The 24,032-nt window shown below is 36.6% G+C and overlaps 1 long non-coding RNA gene across 1 annotated transcript in view; it reads left to right on the top strand.

Annotated features, from left to right (window-relative positions):
* The window catches only part of LOC110740654, a 44,205-nt gene extending 25,940 nt beyond the window's left edge, over nt 1-18,265 (top strand). Inside the window, exons 3-4 of the long non-coding RNA XR_002515569.2 lie at nt 16,336-16,368; nt 17,223-18,265. This is a non-coding gene — a long non-coding RNA (uncharacterized LOC110740654). The remainder of the gene's footprint in view (nt 1-16,335; nt 16,369-17,222) is intronic.
* Nucleotides 18,266-24,032: the final 5,767 nt, after the last annotated feature.

Below are 24,032 nucleotides of genomic sequence, written 5' to 3' on the forward strand. Positions count from 1 at the left end.
CTCTATTCTTATTGGATCCTTACCAAACTGCTTGCAGTTCCTCAAATTGTTCCATACTTTTTCTTGCCTCTTTCCATTTATATGTACTATTTCCTCTACACAGAATGTTATCTTCCTTTTCCCCATGATCAGTTTCAACATTTCACTTAATACAGTGAAATTAACACTCCTGTGTGAATCTCCATGCTATGAATTTTGGTTTCTCCATAACAGTTAGTGTATACCTTCAGCACAGCACTCATAATTTTATAATATGATGCCCATTGTACTCATTTCTTCTAGCATGACATGAGCTTTTTGATAGTGAGGATTGTGTCTTAGATCTTTGTCTTCAACAGCAATTTTATGCTTGACTTGAGTTCATTCATTCAGCAAATACTGATTAGGTAGTTATTATTTGTAAGGAATTCTTCCAGTCATTGGAATGAGCAAGTCAAAGCTCCTACTTTGTAGGCTGAATTTTGTCTTCCAAAGCTCAAGTAAGCTTACCTGGTTGGCAATACCCCATACGTATTGTCAAAAATCATTTCTGGGAGAAGAAAGTGTTGTTCAAGATACATTTGGAGAGGACACCTGGAAAATCTACATGTGGAAGTCTTGAATATGCCTTACGTACTTCTTTCCTTGATTAATTTTAATCTGTGTTCTTTCACCACAATAAACTGTAACCATGAGTATAACAATTTCCATCAGTTCTGCTGGTCATTTTAGCAAATCACTGGCTTTGGGAAACTTGACCTTGCAGGTCTTGTCATAGAGATTGGGCATGGGAGCTCTCTAATTTTTCAGGGGCTAAGGAATGTGGGGCAAGTAAATATTTGTGAGCATCACTGTGCTTGCCACTATCCTGCACAACCTATTTTCCAACTATCAGCTAGAGAAATTCTCTAAAAAGTACATCATTTTACCTTTCTGCTCAAACCTCTCCAATAATTTTTCAGTTTATAGGATAAAAACCAGATTTGTTAATGTGGATTACAAAGGACATATATATTACAGTCTTTTGCAAACTGCCTGATGTCAGAGCCAACTAGTTTTCCTGGCAAGATAACAGCTACAACCCAACTGGCTTTCCTTGAGCATTTTAAGCATGTATCTGTCTTATGAATTTTGAACTTGTTATTCCCTTTGCCCTTAATATTCTTTTCACTCTTTTCCCCATATATCGCTTCCCGAATACTCTCTTCAGTACCTCCTACTCTACTGTGCCCCTTAAATTCCTGTAGTGATTTTTACAGGGCCATCCCCCACATAGGCATCCCTTTCTTAATGCAGTTTTCCATTGCCCATCTGCCTGACCATATGGCCAAACCACTGGCTACCACTCATGGGTCAGTAAAAGCCCAAACATAGTGGACTTTTATCGCCATTCAATTCTTTCATCACGGCAAGGAAAATTGTATGCAAATAAACTCATCGAACTAATTTGTTCTTACCTTCTTCAATCAGTCATTTCACATGCTGGTCTTAGTGCAGCAGTCTTGCAAATAGGAAGCTGTGTTTCAACCTTGAAAACACCATCTATAAACCAAGCATGTCTTTGTTGGTCAACAGAGAGCTGTTCCCAGGGCACTGTCCATGTGACCATAGGATCTCTCAGTTACTCATGTGGTTCCAAGTCAGACCTATGGAAAAAAAGGCTCAGTAATCACCATCCTGCATTCCCTCAGTAACATGTTTCTGCACAAACCACACTTATTTTATTATGAAACTCTTCTGGGTACTACCCTCTTTATAAAAACGTTTTTTCATCATCTCCCAAGACGTTGTGGGTATTTCCGGTTTCAAGATTATCTTATGTCCTTCAGTCATAGGAACAGTCTCAATTAATGTCCAACAGAGACCAAGGAATTTGTTCCACAAGCACCTGTATTGCATAAATATTCAATTATAAGAAAGAGGAAAATGGTTTTTGGGAAGAAAAAAAAATAGGAGACTTCACCCAGTCAGAGGGGTCTAAGAAGGCTTTCTTAGGAAATTTAAATCTATGCTAATGTCAGATTATTTTAGCCAAATGAAGAAGAGTGTTTCAGCCAGAAGAAATATGGTGTGCAGAGACCATGAGTTGAGAAAAAGCCTGGCACATTTAAGGACCTAAATAAGAGCTCCAGAAGAGTGAATGTGAGAAAGTGGCTCCAGATGTGGCTAAAAGCCTACAAAGGCCAGAGGTTTTAAGACCTTAATTCTTATTGCTGTATTTTTTAACATCAGCAACTTTATGTGTATTATAATCAATTCAAAAAATATATATTGTGACAGAGAGAGAAAAATTAGACATTGTATACCTGTGAATAGGATGAAATGTTAATTCCTAAATGTTACTTATCTTCTCCATAGCAGACACATTTCTATGTAACCCCTATCAGAGAGGTACAGAGATGAGGGAATTTTGCAAGACCAAGGTTATTTCAGGTTCTCCTGGTTGGCATGACTCAAGAAACTTTGTGGAATCTGAGAGGTGCTTTCTTTTTCAAATTTGAAGCTGAGGAGCATTTTCCAAAGGTCTTTCATGTAGGGCAAAGAAGAACTTAAGACTGAATTGTGATACAAAAATCCATCAAATGGGTTTGTTGCTTCTACTTTCAGTTTGAACTCCCATGTGAGTGAAGAGACAAGGGAAAAAACAAGCCATAAATGAAAAGATATTAGGTAACCTTCAACTTTGCAAATCTTATCTTTTCTTTAGCTCCAGCTATTATAATTATTATCAATCAAAATGAGTTGTCAGCGAAAAAGATTATCACCATTTAAACCGATCTGATAAACATATTATATAAAGATGTTAGGTTAAGTATCATACTTAAAACAAAGAGTTCCTAAAATTATAGCCTTGAAAATGTATACCCCTAGGCATGGTCACCTCAGCAGTCCATGGGTGTTTTTCACTTATAATCTAAGAAGTCTGATTTCCCTAATCCTATTATTGAATTAATTATACATTCTTAAATTGGTTCAACCATGTGGAAAACAATGTGGTGATTCCTCAAAGACCTAAGAACAGAACTACCATTTAATCCAGTGATCCCATTACTGGGTATATACCCAAAGGAATATACCCATGGAATTAACCTAAATGCCTTTCAGTGATAGACTGGATAAAGAAAACGTAGTACATATACACCATGGAATACAGCCATAAAAAGAACACGATCATGTCCTTGGTAGAAACATGGATGGAGCTGGAAGCCATTATCCTTAGCAGACTAATGCAGAAACAGAAAAGCGAATACCACATGTTCTCACTTATAAGTGGGAGCAAAATGATGAGAATACATGGACACATAGAGGAGAACAACAGACACTGGGGCCTACTGGGTGGAGAGTGGGAGGAGGGAGAGTATCAGGAAAAATAACTAGGAGGTACTAGGTTTAATACCTGGGTGCTAAAATAATCTGTACAACAAATCCCCATGACACAAGCTTACCTATATAACAACCCTGCACCTGTGCCCCTGAACTTAAAAGTAAAATTATTGATTACACATTCTTAATTATTTCCATTCTAACTAGTTAATACACATGTGACATGTATATTATATTCTTACATCATTTCCCTTAAAAGGAGAAATGTTGCTGAAATAAAAAGAAAAGATACTGTATTTTCCACCTGAAAATAAAAAATTATACAGTAGTGTGAGGGTCAGAAAGGGAGAGAATACAAAATTGCTGTTTTTAGATGTATTATAATAAACTGGCAAGTTATCAGTATATTACTAGCCTAAATTTATTCATTAAACAAATGTTTATTTAGTAACTATTATTTGCCAGATACCAGTCTAGGGATCTGGGCTAGTGCAGAGACCGATAAACAAAGATTACTGTGTGGTGTTGCATTCTTCTGGCAAAGTTAGTACATAACAGCTATATTACAAAGTGATAAATGCTATGGGGACAAAAGGTAGAACAGAACACAGGGATAGGCAATATCAAAGAAGGAATGCATCAGGTAGAATTTTAAATACTTGGGAAGTGTACACTACATTGAGAGAGTGACATTAGAGCAAAAACTTGAAGAAGAAAGAAATTAGCCATGTTTACATCTTAGGGGAAGGATATTTTAAACAGAATAAGTACCTCAAAGGTGTTGAGAATGTACCTGGTGTGTTGAAAAAACAGGAGAGAGGACAGTGTAACCAGGGTAAGAATGGCAGGAGATGAAAACAGGGTGTAGAGAACCAGATCATTCAAGGCCTGGGGTGCCTTTGTAATGACCTTGGGTTTTACTGAGAGTGGTATGAAGGGCTACTGGAAAGTTTGAAGCAGAAGAGTAACACGATATGGCTTATATCTTAAAGAATCACTGCGGTCCTATGTTGAAATTAGATTGTGGGTAATAGGACATAAGGCGAAGCAAGGAGATGCAATGGTAGGTTTTATATGTAAACTTGTCTAAGCTATAGTGCCAAGTTATTTATGCAATCACTAATCTAGATGTTGCTGAGAAGACATATTGTAGATGTGGTTAGCGCTCAATCAGTTGACTTTAATTAATGGGGATTATCCTCCATAATGTGGGTGGGCCTCACCTAATATGTATGTAAATATATGTTTATAAATATATGATTATGTATGCACACATATGTGTATATACATGTTTATAATGTGTATATATTCATATGCCCATATACTCAAGGCCTATTCTGTTTCTCTAGACAATCTTGACTGATAAAGGAGGCTATTGCAACAATGTTGCAAAATAGACTGGTGACTGGGAGCAGGATGGTAATAGTGTAGGTAGTGAGAGCACACATATGTGTATATACATATTTATAATGTGTATATATGCACATGCCCATATACACATAGCCTATTAGTTCTATTTCTCTGCACAATCTTGACTCATAAAGGAGGCGATTGCAACAATGTTGCAAAATAGAATGGCGGCTGGGAGCAGGATGGTAATAGTGTAGGTAGTGAGAATCATTTGATTCTGGATTGATTTATTTCAGAATTTCCAGACAGGATGGGATGAAATGTAAGAGAAAGAGAAAAATCAAGGAGGGTTCCAAGGTTTTCTGCCTGAGTCAACTTTATTCCTGAATCCAGGGACATCAGGAAATGATCGTTTAGGTGTGACTATCATAACTAACACTTATTTAACTTGAAAAATACCTATTTGGGTATTATAAAGGAAGATATTCTTGTACTCAATAATAGAATGATGTAAACTTGGGCAAATTAATTAACTATAAGACTAACTTTTCTCACCTGATGAAAAGTAGGCAAAAAATGCCAGGCTCACTCAGATTGATGAAACTTAAAACTGATGATATATGCAAGTTATTTTGCACAGAGCCTGACAATAAGTTCTTAATAAACCATTTAAAAAGTATTTGTATTATTCCATTACTGAATATCAAACTGTACCAAGTACACATAATACTGGGTAATTAAGAGTTAATGCAAGAAATGTCCATCCAGTCACTGGATGAGGGCTGCTCCCAGGTAGGGGGCCCATAATCTTTGGCAAGCCTCAAGCTTTGAGCCTTTCTAACTCCCTCTAGTTAGAGAGCAAGTCTGAATGCGGGGGGTGCTGATTTATAGGACATGTCAACTTGTCTGGGCTAAGAGATTCCCAGGTAGCTCGAATACATTATTTCTGACTGTGTCTATGAGGGTGTTTCTGGAAGAGATTAGCATCCAAATTGATAGACTGAATAAAGAAGATCTACTCTAACCAATGTAAGTGGCATTATCCAACCATGGTGGTCCAAGTAGAACAAAAAGGCAGAGCCAGGTGTGGTGGCTCACGCCTATAATCCCAGCACCTTGGGAGGCCGAAGTGAGAGGATCACTTAAGACCAGGAATTCAAGACCAACTTGGGCAACATAGCGAGACTCTGTCTCTGAGCAAACAAACAAAAAATTAGCCAGGTACAGTGGTGTGCACCTGTAGTCCAGCTACTTAGGAGGCTGAGGCAGGAGGATTGCTTGAGCTCAGAAGGCTGTTATGAGCTATGATCATGCCACTGCCCTCCAGTCTGGCTGACAGAGCAATACCCTGTCTCTTAAAAAAAAATAATAAAAATAAAGAACAAAAAGGCAGAGGAAAGGGGAATTCGCTTTTCTTGTTTGAGCTAGGACATTCATCTTCGGCACTTGGACATCAGGGCTCCTGGCTTTCTGACATTTAGACTGGGCCCAGGACTTACACATGGGTACCCCACACCCAGTTCTCAGGCTTTTGGACTAGGACTGAATTGCACCATAGGCTTTCCTCACTCTTCAGCTTGCAGATGGCAAATCATGGGCCTTCTCAGCCTCCATAATGAATCATTTGAGCCAATTCCTATTCTATCTATCTATCTATCTATCTATCTATCTATCTATCTATCTATCTCTATCTCTCTAGCATCTATCTTCCCATCCATCCTTCCATCCTATCAGTTCTGTTTCTCTGAAGAATCCTTACTCACACAGGGATGTATCTGTGGGCAATCAGAAGCCAACACTTCCAAAATCTGGGTGGATAATTTTCTTGGATAAAGGAGTTTTGATGGGTGGCACATCACAATATCCATTATACTGTGGACTGCTAAGCTCACTTCTATCAGGTCAGGCCCTCTTTTAAATTGATTGCTGAAGGTGAACATTGAGAGCCTCTTATTGCTGCATGTATGCCCTGGGTAAGCAGGGAAGCAGGAAAACATTTCCATCATCTTTTTAAAGTTAATCTTCTGTTGGACATATGATTAGAGGTTAATTAGGCCAATCTTCTATGAACATGAGGAAGAAGTGGCTTATCAATGTTCACAATTGGTTTTATTAAATATAAAATTTGTATCGTGTCCCATTTTCTTGGACAGATGAAGCCTTCTCAGGTGTGAGTTGTGTTATTGATACATACAAAATCAATTATACATATATAGTCACACTTCTTATAAAGCAGCCAGAATTTAGGAAAAGGCAGAATTGGTATAAATCATTAAGGCCCAAATGAAGTCCTTATTTAGGTAATTAAATACCTTAATCTAAAATCCAGTTACTAAAAAGGAAGTTGACATTTTCAAATATGGATACTTTCCTCTATTTCTTAAGTTAAGATCTATTAAATAACACTGTGAAAGAGAGTCATACTGGTAGTAGCACAAATCAGAAGATGGTAAGAAATGTCCAAGGAAATTTTCCATGTATAACATTTATCAAGACATGGAACTGATGTCTACAGAAAATATTCTGAGTATCATCTTCGGAAGTAATCCAGCTGAAGTCTGGGACCAATTTACTATGACACAGCAATTTCACCTTTTTTTCCTGGAGGTTGAAAGTTAGACAGTCTGGGTGCTTTCCAGATTGTAATTTGAAAGGCACTCAGCTACTACAAAGAATTGTTAGTTTTCCCCCAACCCCCTGCCACCGCTGTGCGAAAGCAAAGGGAGGGGGCTGAAGGTACAACCTAAGGGTGTCAACTCTTACTTATTGAACAAGAACCTGCATACACAATGCCAGTGATGTGATTAATCATTCCCTGGTCCAAAAAGAAGGTCGTTCCTGTTGAAATTTTGATTTATGTGTGCTCTTGCATTATCTCCTAAACCCTAGCCACTTGCCAGCATGCACAGTGTAATGAGTTTGGCATTTGTGTAGGACTTTAAAAACATTAAATAATGAATCCCTCTAGAACATCTCCTTGTATTACTATATCCTACTCAATTTTTAAGTAGAGAAAATAGAGATAGTGTATAATTTCACTAAATCCTCATATCAGTAAAAGTAAAGTAGAGGAGTAGGAATAATTAAATGTGTTCAAACATTATAATGTGGAATCATTAAACATGCCTCATAGAGTCCAAGTAGACTCCATCGGTCTAGAAAAGTGATGATTTCAAACTTATCAAGGAAATTAGGAGGTTAGACTGATCAAAGGGGTTTTTCTTTATATTTACTAGTGTTAATATCATCTAATAATTCTTCTGGCTTAGTCATCTTCCTCCAGCTAGTATCATACTCACTCAAAAATTGATTACTTTTTAATGAATCATAATGTACATGTAAATTTTGACTCCGTTCTTTAAAATGCTAAGGTACTACATTTTAGAATATGTTTTTTGTTGTTTTTAAAAACGCATATTTGCTATAGAGTTAAAATTCTTCATTCTACTAGTGTGTGTAAATGCCTTGTAGCTGTTGTATTTGGCTTTGATCACCAAATACTAGTGAGCATATCTGTGCATCCAAAACTTTGAAAAGTTACCTTGTAAACTGAAATGTTTTAGTAATAATCTATGTGAAGATGGCAGCTGCTGAGATAATAAAATAGATTTTCTCGAAAAAAGAAGCAAGCGATTTCAAGCTGTTAAAGTGCCTTATAGTGCAGAGAAAAGAAATTTACATAGTCTTAGTCATAGCAGTTAAATACAAGGGATTTTAAATGGAGGAATATATATATATGTGTGTGTGTGTCTGTGTGTTTTTGTGTATATATATATTTGTGTATATTCCTATTATATATATATATATTCCTATAATCCAGGCATATATATTCCTTATCCAGAATATAAATGCCTGGATTATAAGCTGATTTGGGTCAGCTTGGGCTTTGGTTTTGGCTACTTCTCAGGTGTGGTAGTGACCAGAAGCAAGGTGCAGTACCTTTACAAAGCAGACAGTCTAATATAAGAATTTCTCATGTTAAGGAGGGATTTCAGAGGAGGGCTTGGCAAACCAAAACAAAACCAAATATAAATGAAACAAAACACTATAACCCCTTTTGAAGATGACTGCAAGAAAGCATAAGGGTACCTTGGCACTAAATAGCCTGTGAGAAAAAAACAAAAACCAAATAAACAAAAAAACACTGATGTCCTGAAGAAGTCGTGATTATGGGCTGGCCCTCACAAGGGTTTTCAGCCTTGTTCCCAACAGCGAGAGTTCACGCCTTTCCTTTGTTGGTGGGGCTTCCGGATTGGTGGTGCCCCCTAGTGCCCAGCAAACGCAAATGCAAATCCTTGAGCGTTAAGCCTCTGTATTCTACTTTTGAATCTTCGAAAAACTTCTTGAGGGCAGTAACAAGGCAAAGTAAAAACTAATTAAGTATCAAGAATATGGCCTGGCGCGGTGGCTCACTCCTGTAATCCCAGCACTTCGGGAGGCCAAGGCGGGCGGATCATCTGAGGTCAGGAGTTCGAGACCAGCCTGGCCAACATGGTGAAACCCCATTTCTACTAAAAATACAAAAATTAGTCAGGCGTGGTGGCGGGCACCTGTAACCTCAGCTACTATGGAGGTTGAGGCAGGAGAATCGCTTGAACTGGGGACGGAGGTTGTTTCAACCTGGGCGACAGAACGAGAATCTGTCTCAGAAAAGAAAAAAAATATCAAAAATATAAGGCATCTGAATGAGAAACTAGAGAAACAAACTTGAAAAGATATTCCAGATACTGGAAGTATCAATATAAATAAACAGTTCAAAAATTATATTTACAAGGTTTAAATGGCAGGGCACAGTGGCTCACAATTGTAATCCCAGCACTTTGGGAGGCCGAGGTGGGTGGATCACCTGACGTCTGGAGTTCTAGACCAGCGTGGTCAAGGTGATGAAACCCCATCTCTACTAAAAAAATACAAAACTTAGCCGGGTTTGGTGGCATGCACCTGTAGTCCCAGCTACTTGGGAGGCTGAGGCAGGAGAATGGCTTGAACCTGGTAGGCAGAGGTTGCAGTGAGCTGAGATCACACCACTGCACTTCAACCTGAGTGACAGAGCAAGACTCCATCTCAAAAAAAAAAAAAAATTTCAAAGAATAAAAAGATAAGCTTTAAAATATCACCAGAGTACATGAAAAGAAACAAAAATTACATAACAGAGTTGAAAAATATTCAAATATAATTTCTAGAGATGAAAATACAAAATAATTAAAAATTTACATTTAATACACATATTTGTACCACATGAAGCAAGCTAAAGAGATAATTAGTGACCTGGAAGATGGGAAATAGTATACAGAGTACAGAGGCAATTCAGAGAAACAAACATAATTGAATTCGTCTTGAAAAAAATAGAAGACTTTGTAGATAGAATGAGAAACCATAATATGCCTCTAACAAAGCTCCAGAAGGAGCTAAGAGAGATAATGGGGTAGAAGCAACACTGGTAGGGATAAAAGCTTAAAATTTCTGGAATTAATGAAAGATGCTAATGTATCCATCCAGATTCATGAAGTCAACAAATCTGCTCTGCAGCAGAATAAAGAGTTTCATACTAGACATGGTGTAGTGGAATAGAAAACATTAAAGTTAAAAAATTGAAATTTAAAACGGCTAGAGGTACAGAGATGAGACTTTCAAAAGACTGGAGACTAACTTCTCAATAGATAATGGAAGCCAGAAGACAGGAGAATAGTATTGTCAACATGCTACAGAAAAAAACATGGAATGAGAACATCAATTAATCTGAAAGAAGAAAAGGATGGCAACAGGAGGAAACAGATTAGGTACAGCATATAAATTGACAAAACAGAACAAGTAGTTATACTACATTTTAAGAAACCAGTGTCTAAAAATAAAGATGACATAACTTAATTTAAAAAGATTGCATGATATTAACAACAGCCACATCTAAAACACAGAAAGAAAGAAAAAGAATAAAGGACATATGCCATGCAAATATTAATTAAATAAAATTAAAATGGTTGTGTTATATCAGAAATAAAGACTTTAATGTAAAAAATTTTGATTGACCAAAAAAAATTATCAATAGTAATTATGAAAATATGTGAACTAAATATAACAGAAATATAAGGATAAACATAATGGGATATTTTTAAATACTTTTCCCAATAAATAGTAAGAAAGATAGTCACAAAATCATTAAAGATATAGATTTGAAAAAACAACCATATTAACTACGCATCTCTATCACTGTATCCTTCTATCTATATAAATAAAATACATATATGTAATATACACACAAATATGTGTGTGTATATGTATACACCCCCAAGCATACACAGATACACATACATCTATATGTATGTATGTGTGTGTATATATGTCTGTGTGTGTGTGTGTATATATGTATGTATGTGTATATATATATAAATGCTTTCTCCAGCAACTAGATAATACACAATTGTTTTAAGGACACCTGAAACAGTTGTCAAAATTGCTCTTTTTCTGGATCATAAATTGAATGTTATCAAATAGTTAAGAATAAAAATAATGACAATTAAGCTAGAATTAAATAAAGATAGCTAGACAAATGTCTATTTAATTGAATATCAAGACTAAGTAATATTAATGTAAAAGAAGAAAGTAGAAAAAGAGCTGAATGATGACAATGAAAATGTTAGCACATCAGAAAAAACATGGAAGGCAGCTAAAGTCACACAGAAACAAAGTTTATATACATATATATATAAAGTTTTAAATATATGTATAAAATTTTAGACAGAGACAGAAAGTGTTGGAAATTAATGAACTACCAATCCTGATGCATTGGAAACAGAACAGGCAAAATCAAAAATAGAGTCAGAAATTATTATTATGCATCAGAAAAATATATAATAAAGAGAATCATAAAAACCAAAAGTTGATTTTAAAAAGACAGCTTCAGTTGATTATTCCTCAAATTAGACTAGTTACGACAAAAGAAAGAAGTCCCAAGCAAACTATGTCTAGAACTAAATGGAAACATATCTCCAGATTCTAAAGATATTAAAGAGATATTAATAGGATAATATGAAGAAACTTTTAGTAATAAATTTACACAGTTAGACAACATAGATAAATTTCTAGAAACATCTGATCATCCAAAAGTGACTCCAGAAGAAAGAGAATAAATAAATAGTATGTACATAGACATTAAGAAACTAAATCATTAATCAAAAGCCTTCCCACAAAGAAACTCCAGTCCCAGATGGCTTCATTAATAGGTTCTGCCAAATATTCAAGGAAGAAATAATTCTATCTTATCAAACTTTCTGAAACTAAAAATAAAGAAAATACTCCCCAACTCATTTTGTGAGGTTAGTACAACCGTGACAAAACTCCTGAAAAGAGTATGTATTTCAAAAAAAACTAAAATACATACCCCTTTGACTCATAGATATAAGTGTAAAACTCCTAAGTCAATTATTCGCAAATGAAATCTAGAAAAATCTGAAGAAAAAATATTACATCATCTCTGGTAAAAACCCAAGAACGTGCTGCAGTTCAGTTTCGCACTAATTGCTTAGAATCAGCAAGACCCTACAGGTTTAAAAGGCAGGGTTCCCAACAAGACTGCTCTTACTGCCGACACCAGAAACACTTTGAGGCTCCCACATTCCCAAACTCACACTTCTGACCAGCTGGCTATAAATTCAGGGGTTCCCCCAGGCCTCTCAATTTTGATCGCTTGCTAGAACATCTCAAAGAACTCAAGAAAGTACTATACTTAAAATCACAGATTTCTTTTTTTTTTTTCTTTGTAAGGTATACAGATTAGGAGAATCAACCAGATATAAAGACCCATAGAGACCAAAGAGAGGTTGGTTCACTGCTAAGTCGATCAGTATAATTTACTACAATAACAGACTAAAAGAGACAAATCTTATAATTCTCTAAACAGATGAAGAAAATAATGCATCTTCCAGGTGTGATAAATTCAACTTTTATGCATGATACAACTCTTAGTCATTCACAACTGAATGAGAGCCATTCTAAATACTTCCCTGTCCCATGCTCAGTTTGTATATACAAATGGTCATTAAGAGCTATTATTTCTAAGTGCGTTTTCTATTGGTTTTCTCTGTACCTGATGCTGTCCTGTTTCTGGCCCCTGTTATCTCTCATTATTTTGATTGACCTATTTTCTTTTAATGTTGCTTATTTTCAATTCATCCCCCAAACTTTCTAGTATGTAAATCTGTTTAAGCCCTTGCTCAATATTTTTCAATGAGTTTCCATGGTTTACAGCATATAATCTGATACTTTGGAGCTCCCTATACCACTGAACAAATAATCTTCCACATATTAATGATAAGTTAGAAGTATCAAGCTTCCAGTTTGAAAAACTGTCACGTTTAACCATATTTGGGGAATTTATAGTAGCAAATATATTAATTCTAAGAAAAATAATAGTTTACATTCGTATAATACATAATAGTCTGTTAAGTGCTCATATTTGTATTATGACATTTTATAAGAGCACGTGTTATTATCCCTTCCTTCCTGATGAAATAACGAGACATAAGAAGTAATTTGTCCAACTAAATGGCAAAGCTGGGAGTAGAACTCAGCTCTTGGATTACAAGTTTAATACTTTTTCTTTCTAAATACAAGTAACATTTTCTGCAGGAATTTGCCTCAGAAAGTCATTCCTCGGTATCTTGTAACTACTGGTATTTGGCCACTGTCTGCTGCGTTTCTGTTTGTCTGTTTTACATTTGCCCTTTTCCTGGCCCTTCTGTCCTATTTTGCCTGGCTACTGGACACTTTCACTTGCTTATCTTTCTTGTCTATGCATGTGCCGAAAGAATAGTAGAAAGACAGGAGATAACAGTTGAATTTGCTCTTTACCCTTCTCTTCATCTGGCCCCATCACACAATATATTTTATTAGTATTCACCCTAGAGAATCTGTACAATGATGCCTGTGGCTAATAAATAACTAGATTAGGTCATTTTTAATAATTTATATAGTCTGGTTCTCTTTCTTTGTTTTTTAAAGAAGAAAACATTCTTACCAATGCATGAACTTAGTTAAATTTAAAATAATTTGATGAAGTAATATCTCTGAAAAGCATTTATTGTCTTCTATGGAATTCATACTACCTTAGGTACAGTTTGCTGCTCTTTAAATCTAAGAATAGTTTATAACATAGTAAATATACCCAAGAAAATTAAGTTCATATTTAAGGTCATTGTATGATGAAATCACTTTTCTAACCAGCCACTTTCATAACTCTGAAAGAAAAAAAAACACAAAACAAAACAAAACAAAAGAACAACAAAAACAACTAGCTTTCTTCTGCTGTTATACAACAATCAACACAGAAGATTTCTGTGACCAAATGTGTAAGGGTTACTTCCCACTCATCAAGCAAGCAATCAATTCTGCAGCGGACGCCAGTTGGGTCTCCTCCAACCTGGTTTCACTCCAAAACTACCCACATTAAGACAGCGTATAAAGATAGATCGTGCACAAGTTGAGACTGCAGTCTCACAGGACTGCCTCCACTTCTGACGCCAATCGCAAGTCCGGGTTGTTTTACCTGTGCTTCTTTTTTTTTTTCTTTTTCTTTTTCTTTTTTTAAATTATAGTCTAAGTTCTAGGGTACATGTGCACAATGTGCAGGTTTGTTACATATGTATATATGTTTACCTGTGTTTCTGACTGACCAGTGATAAACTGGAGATCCCACAGTCTCCTCCTTGGGTTTGATTATTTTGCTAAAGTAGCTCAGAAAACTCCTGGAAATGCATTTACCAGTTTATTATAAAGGATAGAGATGAAGAGTTGCATGGGACGAGGTATGGGGGAAGTGGTGTGGAATTTCCATGCCCTTTCTTGGTGTGCCACCCTCCAGGAACCTCCACTTGGTGAGCTACTGGGAAGCTCCCTGAGCCTGTCCTTTTGGATTTTTATGGAAGCTTTATTACTTAGGTATGATTGATTAAACCATTGGCCATTGGTGATCAACTTAATCGTTAGCTCCTCTTCTCTCCTTGGATGTGGGAGTGTGGGGCTGAAAGTCCCACCCCTCTAATCCTGCCTTGGTCTTGGTAACCAGCTCGATCAGACCCAGAAGTTACCTAGGGGGCTGCCAGCCACCAGTCAACTGATGAGCATGCAAAAGACATTTACCAGTTTGGAGATTCCAAGAATATAAGTAGTTGTCTGTTAGTGGACAGCAACAAAACCATATATATCTTTCATGATATTAAAATGGCATTCTAGCGCTCGATTGAAACTTTTTAATAATGAATTTGGCAGACTTTTCTGTATCCTTACTGAAAATTTCAAATGTGTAATTAATTAATATTGGAACTTTGATTGATTGTCTATTGCCCAATGTGTACATTTCAAAAGCCTAAGCCCTTTTAGCTACATAGATGATCTTTAGTGTTTTCAATGGTTTGTGGCTGAGTATTTATACTGGATATTGTGGTATGTTTCAAATGATAGAAAATAAGAACAGACATGAAAAGTGCAAACTTCTTATAATTTACTTTGTTTATATAGAAGTGATACATTAAATCATCTATGAAGTACATCAAGTAAACCTAAATAGCATGGATTTTTAAGTTAAAAATATGAGAATTAATATACTGAAACCCCCCCCATGGGAAGTAACTATATGTCACTGGTGCCAAATTAGAAATCTCCAGGTTATAAGATCATAACCCCTAGAGGAATATTTATCTGTATGTTTACTTAATATCTAACAGCATGTGAAATTTATTTATTAATATGCCTGCAGGTTTCTCTCTAATCCCACTTCTCAAAGATGCACACACATAGATATAAAGCCAGGAGGGGGTGAATTGCCCTGCAACTGTTTCCATCTAAGTTGAAAAATATGGTTTTAATGGGAAAAGCAAAAGTTGCTCTCCTTCTGACCTTGAACAGTTTTACAGACCCAAAATAAAATATGTGAACAAATTCAAAGGCCATCTCCTCTACGACATCTTCCTTGCAATATACTTGGCCCCATCCAATCAGCACTGATCACACTCTCTTTGATTATAATTTGACTATAGGCCTTATTTTATCATCCCTTCAATTATAGTTTATTTATATTCCTCTGTTTCTTTTGAATGCTCTGAGGCGATAGAGATCTTGTGATAATTTGTTTTAATACATGGCACATAGCAAAATGACTTTGCATGTTGTCATTTACTAAATATTTGTTAAATGTGTTTGGTTCTAATTGAATTATATTTACATATGCAAAAACTTAAACATGTAAACCATTATTGAGGGTAATGATATTAAAAGAAAAGAACAAACATTTTTTAATGGCAAAGAAATACATTTTAGAAAGTTTAGAATGTAATTTTCCAAAATATTTTATTTTTGAAGTGAAGTTATGATTGTATTAAAAGCATGGTTATCTGACATAATTTTTACCTATACAAAGTTTAGAATTGAAACAACTGAATAATTTAAAACAAAACACATTTGCTTCAATTTTCTATCGATTTAGGGTATAACTATTGATTTGGCTTGAAATATCCAATGATTGCCTCAGTGCTATATTTTATTTAGCACCTATGGACTTAGCTACAATGAAACAAATCTTTTTGAAACAGTAACAGCCAGACTGCATGCAATAGTAATATCAGACATCTGTATATTGCCTTATACTTACATAAAAGTGCTTTTACATAAATTATTTTATTTGGTTCTCAGGTATGGGAAACGGAGGCAGAGAAACTGAGAAAGGTAGGAGAAACTCACACTTTATAGAGATAAAAGATACGATTATATTTGGCATTTATATATGGATTTTTTTGCAAATACCTAAATAGCTTGCACAAAAGCCTCTTGCCTATATAAGTTTAATTGTTCTAAAATGAAGGTAAAATTTGAAATTATGACAAACTTATTTGTATACACGTGGAACTGGTTGTTCACTTAATGTTGCCAAGTAGTTGAAAGTAGAAATCAGACATTTATAATGATGGCTTACAGGATTAGAAGATTTCATTGCAGTAAAGACTGTGAATATATAAAATTTGAATTTGACCAAATGGAGATGATTTTAAATCTTTCAGAGATCAGTTTCAGTTTCAGTAATAGGAGTAGACAAGAATGAAGGCATCAGGTAAAGAGACCAGTGTGGTATATAAATATGCCCAAGTCTTGTAAAAGTACCGTGGGAATATATAAAGGAAAGTTACCCATTCTAACAATGGGATTAAGGGAAGTTTGCACAAAAGAGGTGGGTCTTGAGAGTTCAATAGAGAAATGAGTAAGACCATAAATAAAAGCTCTCAAATGTAAGGTTGACAGTCTGCTACATGGTAAGTTGCATGGAAGAAAATAATAGAAAATCCAACTTAAAAAGTGGAATTGGGTTTGATTATGAATAGCTTTGAATTTCACACTAAAGATTTTGGCGGTCTTTGTAGGCAACGAAGAGTTTTTAATTAATTTGTTCTAGAAAAATAAGTGAAAAACTATTTTAGTTAGGAAACTTTACTCTGATTGGAGATGAGAAAAGTGTTGAGAACGGAATCTTAGGGCAGCGCTTTCCACATACCTAATAATATGTCACGAAATGTTAACTTTTGCAGGGTACACTGTGCCGAGCTGATGACACCGTTTACGACTGTGGGTCACCAGCTTCCTAAGATCTGCTCCTCTGCACCTCCCTAAAGGCTAAGAGAATCAGTATCTCTCTCACTCAAACCCATCAGCTCCACAGCAAAGTGCCTTGTATCTCTTTTGGGAAATACCCTGCCTTTGGGAAAGAAAGGAGAATAGGAATTGATGAAGAAAAGGGAGAAAAGGGGACAAAAAGAAGACAAAAGCAGAACAGAAGCAGAAAAGCGTGGTATTCTAAGTGAAGGAAGAAGCTTTTTAAAGAGGGAGTGAACCAAGAAGACTTGACAGCTGTTGAGAATTCCAATTGTGTGGGAGCTAAGGAGAGGGCACTGATTAGGGCAAGTCCTCCCTGGTTTTGTGTTAGAGGCAGTTTGAGTAGCAGAGGGGCATAGAAGGCAGATTAGGCAGTGACAGGGAGGTATGAAAGTGGTATGTGTGTTTTGCTGCACTTAGACAAAGCTTGTTGGGGAAGGTAGAAAAGCAATGGGCTGGAATGGGTGGAAGGACACTTTGGGGATTTGAAGACCTGCCTGAGTGTGTGCTAGGTGCAGATTGAGGGGAAGATATAAGAGGAGAGAATGGAACTGAAAACATAAAAGACAAAATGGAATAATTGGCAAAGCAAAATTCAGGCAACCAGGAAAGAACAGGATCAAATGTATGTAGACAGATTAAACTTGGTTAAGAATATACTTTTCTTAGAATAGACAGAAAGGAGGAACATTGATAAAAGGTAGAGGGAGATTTTGAAGGGTGCTGAAGACCCTAGAGAGTATTCTCCCTCAATAGCTTTTGTTTTCTCTGTAAAATATGATGTGAGAAGGATGGTAATCATTCAGCAATTCCTACTGGGGAAAAGGACAGATGACAAGGTGGAGTGAGAGCGCGGTCAGATGACTCTATCAATCATGTGCTCAACACTGTGCTAGGTGCTGTAGGGGATATAAAATATGTATGATGTGATTCCTGCCCTCAAAGGGAAACACACACACACACACACACACATTCTCTCTCTCTCTCTCTCTCTCTCTCACACACACACACACACACACACACACACACACACACACACACAAACCTATAAGGGTAAGGGAATCTTTTTGAGTTGAACTATGATTTGCTGAAAAGCATAATAAAAGTCCTATGGAAGAATTGGAGAGGGGGCAGTAAAGACATTGAGAAAAGCTTTATGCATTATTTAAATAAACAGAGGAACAGATTGTAGGAAGCAACAGAACCCAGCAAGAGGATGGCATGCACACCAGCTAGTTGGGAGATCATGAGATAGCAGAGGAAGTGAGTGATGGGAAGAGGAAGGCAACATGACTGAATAAATAGGAAAGGACCAGAGTATAGAGCACTGGTAGAAAGGATGGAGGTGCATGAAGATTAATTAGGTATTTACATGCAAGATGGAGGAGAGTGTGAAGATAATAGAAGCAGAAAAATAATAAGGCAGGAAACGGTTGCAGCAAACCAGATGTGAGGCTATGCAAGAGTAATGCCAGTGCCAGAGTGAAGAGAAAGGGGTGAATCTGAGAAATATTCTGAAGGAAGATTTGCTAAAATAATGTGACAGATTGGATATTGATTGGGAGGAAAGAGAAGAGTAACATGTGCATTTAGGTTTTTACTTCTGGGAGACAGAAAAATGTTGCTGATGTTGAAATAGAACATCTGTGAAAGCAAGGCAGATTGGGGCTTTTTGAAGTTTGGTGGGAGAGTAGTGAATATTATCGGTAGGTTTTTGGCATTTCAAGTCTATAGAGGGAAAGGATAGCGGTTTATAATTTGGATTAACACCAAAAGGTCATAAATGAAGCTCTGGGAAAAAAGAAGCTCTTTGAGAAAATGTGTGAAGGACAGAGGATCAGAGCGAGGGTTTGAGTCTCAAGGGGCATTTCCAGTTAGAAATCAAGAGTACACATGGAGCCTGACAAAAAGGTAGAATAACTGGCCAGAGCCTATGACGGACTAATGAATTGACATGTCCTGAAACCAAAAAAGAGAAGAAAACTTCAAGGAACATAAGAATTAATTGCAGTAAAAGTTTTGAATAAATAAAATATATAAAAATCCATTGAATATGACCAAAAGGAGATGATTTTAAACCTTTCAGAGATCAATTTCAGTGAAGTGATAGGAGTAGATGAGAATGAAGGCACCAGGTAGAGAGACGGTTGGTGTATAAATATGCCCAACTCTCTCTGAAGGACAGCATATTAGAATTTCTAAGATAGTCCTGAGAAAGTACTTTAGTGATCACCGCTGAAATTGATGGAGTGTTGCAGTAGACCCCGATGTCCCCAGACGTGTCAGTCATCCAGAGTAGCTCCATTTTATATTATGTGTATGTGTGTGAGCACATGTGCCTGGGTGTATGTGTGTGTTCACACATATATAGATTTAGGAATTTCAAATATCTTATCTAAAGAAGTGCTTTTTGCTAAAATAAAACAAACACTTAATAATCTGCTCTAGAATTTTGGAAATCAATAAGAAAATAATACTAGATTAGTGCTACCAAGGATTATGGGGAAATTTTAAAAACAGGATATTAATAATTCCCAATATATTTGAGAAAATAGGCTGTGGATTCATAGATCTCTCATTTTTAACTTTGGTTCTGTTGACTAGCTATGCATGTGAGTTACTTAACCTCTCTTAACCTCAGTTTTCTCCTGTCTGAAATGTACCAAGTGGTATTTGCTGCATAGTGTGATTGTTAGGATTCACCAGGAGTAGATAAGGGTACTGGTTTCTTTTGTCTCAAATTTCCCTTTCAGTGAGCATGGTCTTTACAAACCACTCAGCCATACAGAAGATGAAATTGGATGTTCTACAATTAAATTATATCTTGAGCTCCCATCTCTACTGGTGGCAGAAAATTTACTCATTCCCAAATGAACCCAACAGTTTAGTTTTCTTAGACATTTTAGGATTAAACCCAGGTAAACTCATGATTTACATCTTCACACATTTTCCTCATTGTAACTTCAAAGATCTCATAGATACCGCTTGGCTTCTGGGTCAGGCATTCAGTCCGTGGTCAGTTTGTTTGTCATTGGCATCCATTGGGATTTGTCCTCTTATCTGTCACCGGAGTGCTTGCCGTCCTCCACGCATGCACCGGCTGATGTGTAAACATGTCCTGTGGGGTAATTCAGGCTGAATCTTCCATAGGGTGGCATCTTCTTACCCTGACCAAGCCTCTCCTATCTCTTCACAAAATCTTTCTACCAGCTCAAATCTATTTGCCTTCTCACGGACGTGTGAAAATGTGGCTGTCTCTTGGCATCAGGCTAAGATCTGCATCTGTTTGGGAGACTACCCTGAGCTCCTTTGGACTTCATGTAGACTCATTGCTGATCTACCTCTCAGGTACCCTATTAGATACTTTTTGCCCAAACATACTGTCCTTCCAGACTCCATTTTGGGAATTTAAAACTGTGCTCTTGAATTTACAAATCTAGCTGAGATTTATCTGCTTTTTCCCTCTGGGAAACCACAGGAAAAAGAGAACAGCTTACAGAGAATTGGGGGTTTTTTCAGACTTACACCGATGCTCAGAATCTATTGCTCTTGCTTCTCCTCACCTTGCCCTGAATGCATCCCTTTCCTTCAGGCTCTTCTGTGTTTTTCTGGTGTGGGAAAACACGCTGGTTGCTCCTAGTCATGCATATTTACAAAACTTTTCTGCTTCAGCCTGGATCTATAGTAGGGAAAATGTCTTTGGATGTTTTGCCGCCTTAGCAATCTACTTGTGACCTGGCCTTTGATCGTGCTGGACAAGTTGGTTGAACGAGGGCCTGTCAAGCCGTTCAGGAGAGGCAGGGGCCCAGTTTTATGCCAATTGATGGCTCTGTAGTCTTCCCTGAGTATTGTGTTTTCCTTTTGTTTCGTTTGTTTTTACATTAAGCTACTTACACAGGCGTGGCTCACGAAGGAAATGAATTAACTTGGATCTTGGAGGTTTGAAAGCTAATTACAGGGAAGTTTAGGGATACTGCAGCAGCCTGAACCATTCTGCCCTCCTGGTTCTGTCATGCTAGTATAATTTGGTTCTTCTGTCAACTTTTCAAGCACAGATTGCTAACTAGGTTGATTAATAATCATTCAAAATAGAATATCCCTATTGGACTGCTTTCACTTCAGTCATAGTTTCCTGGTATAGTCATCTGACACCAGAAGAGCTGAGGAAACTGCCTGGAGCAGCTTCCCTCAGAAAGGGGCACCGAAACTGGTTATTATTTTGAAGCTTCTGGGCAACCCCCAGAAACTGTGATGGCGGAAAAGAACAAGCTTTTTTTGGTCTGTGGAAACTTCTCCTCATCCTGGCATTCTTTCTCTCTCTCTAACACACACATTCACACACACACACACACACTCACACACTCACACACACAGACACACTCCTTCCCATGTGTTTAAGCAATATAGAGTCATCACCCCTCTTGGTGCTATAGCCCTGGGAGCAATTTGCCCTTGAATTTGGCCTTAATTCTAGTTATCTAAACAGTTTGCTCTGCAGGACTTTCTGTCTCTTTCAGGGCTGACTCTGGGCCTAACTCAGTAGTATTTATATTTGCCTATAAGTCTGTAATCCATCCAGGGTTCATACTAAGCAACATAAACCAAATTTATGATCCCTTATTTCTTAGAAGTCTCTTTTCGTGCAAAAGGCACCTGCCTCCACCATCCAAATGGATAGTTGTTTTTGTTGGTGTTTTTCCATAAATAGTAGGGATACTGCTCTATAAAGACTTTGAGAACTCACTTTCCTTACTGTTCCAGGATTTTGGGAAAATATATGGAATATTGACATGAACTGCCTACATTTTTCTCTTCTAGAGAACTAGTGCATTCAAACTCATATGTTTTGATGTCTCTGGTTTATAAAAGATTTGTTTGTTAGATCTTCTTAAAAAGAAAAAAACAAAACAAAACAGACCACAGGTTTATTTATGTTAAAATTCTGAGGGTAAGGCAAAAGGAGAAAGAAAAGTCACTGGGAATAGGCCTAGTCCTGAAAAAATTATGAAGACACACATTCTAGTCCTCAGAGAATTAAGCTTGTTTTTAAAAGAAAGGATGTTTTTGTCTCTTCTATGAGTGGAAGAATGAAAGCTCAGAGAAACTGGCTATCAAGACTGAGGTAAAGCCAGAGTGTTGAGGGCTCATCCCTTGGAGAGCTTTACTCTCTTCTTCAGAAGAAGCATGAGAGAGCAAGAGGAGCATGCGCTTTGGTGTCAAACTGTAACATTTTATATTTTGCATGACACAAGTGAAAACTGGAACCAACATAATTTCCTGCCCCAATGGTAAACAACCCTGCAAAAAAGAAAATTTAACTCAGTTATGTGTCTAGAAAATACTTGCTACTGGAAGATAAGTCTGTGACCCAATGAAAATAGTATAATAATTTGCTCATCAAGGCTCAATTTAGGTGAGAACCTCTCTTTGCTGTGCCCACAAATCCAAATCTATCATGTCATAGGTTCCACCCATTCCCAACCAGTTCTCCACCTATCCATACCTGCCTTAAAACTATCCAATGTAGATCTTAAAAAACCTGTAACCATCCCTCTCCCTTAATTCCCCAAATGAAGATGCAACTGAAATTTCATAAAGTTAGTCCTTTCTGCAGTAGGTCTAGAAAATTTAGCTATGCTTTATCAACAGGTACATCTGGTGGTCTTTTAGGCCATCACTGTTTAACCCAAACTGGATTTCAATTGCTCCTTTACATAGATAATTCATTTAGCTGATTTTGCAGATAAAATGCTCATAAACCCAAGTTTTTCCCCAATAATACTTTTATAGATTGATTTCATAGTAACACAAATAAAGCTCACATGAAGCAGCAATGCATTAATTAATAATGTTCAAATATTCTGAATTTCCTCATAAGTCCTATTATAAGGTGTTTATTATAATCTACTTCTAAGCTTTACATATGAAAGGATCTAGATACTTGCCAAGGTATCCTTAATGGGGTGTTCTCTAGTCTACAGTTATTTCCTCTATAACCTTGGATAATTTGCTTACCTTCTCAGAGCTTCAATTTTCTCATTAGTGAAATGGGAGTAATTACTACATCAGAAAGGTATTGAGAGGATTAAAGGAGCTCATGTAGGTAAAGATCCTAGAATAATCCCTAGCATATGGTACAAATATAATCAGTGTTGGTTCCCTTCTTTCTTTGGTATATTTCCTTCTTTAAAATAGGAGATGGGTCACGTGTCAAGAATGAACAGATCGGGTTCTCATTTTTCTATATTGCTGGGCTGAGAATAGAGGGAATCCCTGTCCCTGCCCAGCAAACATCTACTGTCCTTAAGCTTATTTTCAGTGTGGGAGAGGAAGGTAGAAATTCAGTAGTGAATGATGGGATATCAATAAAATATTCCATTGCCCTTTAACTACTGGGAAATGGCGCCTCTACATATTTTAGTTAGGAGACACAAAATTAAATTCCTTTTTTTGTAGTTGATATTTTCTATTATATGTAGTATTCTTTATAAACACTAAGAATATGAACTACAAATTCTTAATTTGGACTACAAATTTGGACTACAAAAACTATAAATATCTTTAAATATTCAAATTATGAATTTAACCTATTTCTTAATGTAAATTTTAATTATTCTTATGTCTGGCTTAACATGAGTTAATAACCATTGGGAAAATGAGATGCCGTAATATTTTTGCATTCGAGTTTTAGAATGTTTTCTTTACTAGAATTTCCCTTTATTTCCCACTCTGTTATTGTTTATCCA

The sequence above is a fragment of the Papio anubis genome, chromosome 9 (assembly GCF_008728515.1).
Source record: "Papio anubis isolate 15944 chromosome 9, Panubis1.0, whole genome shotgun sequence".
NCBI classification, from domain to species: domain Eukaryota; kingdom Metazoa; phylum Chordata; class Mammalia; order Primates; family Cercopithecidae; genus Papio; species Papio anubis.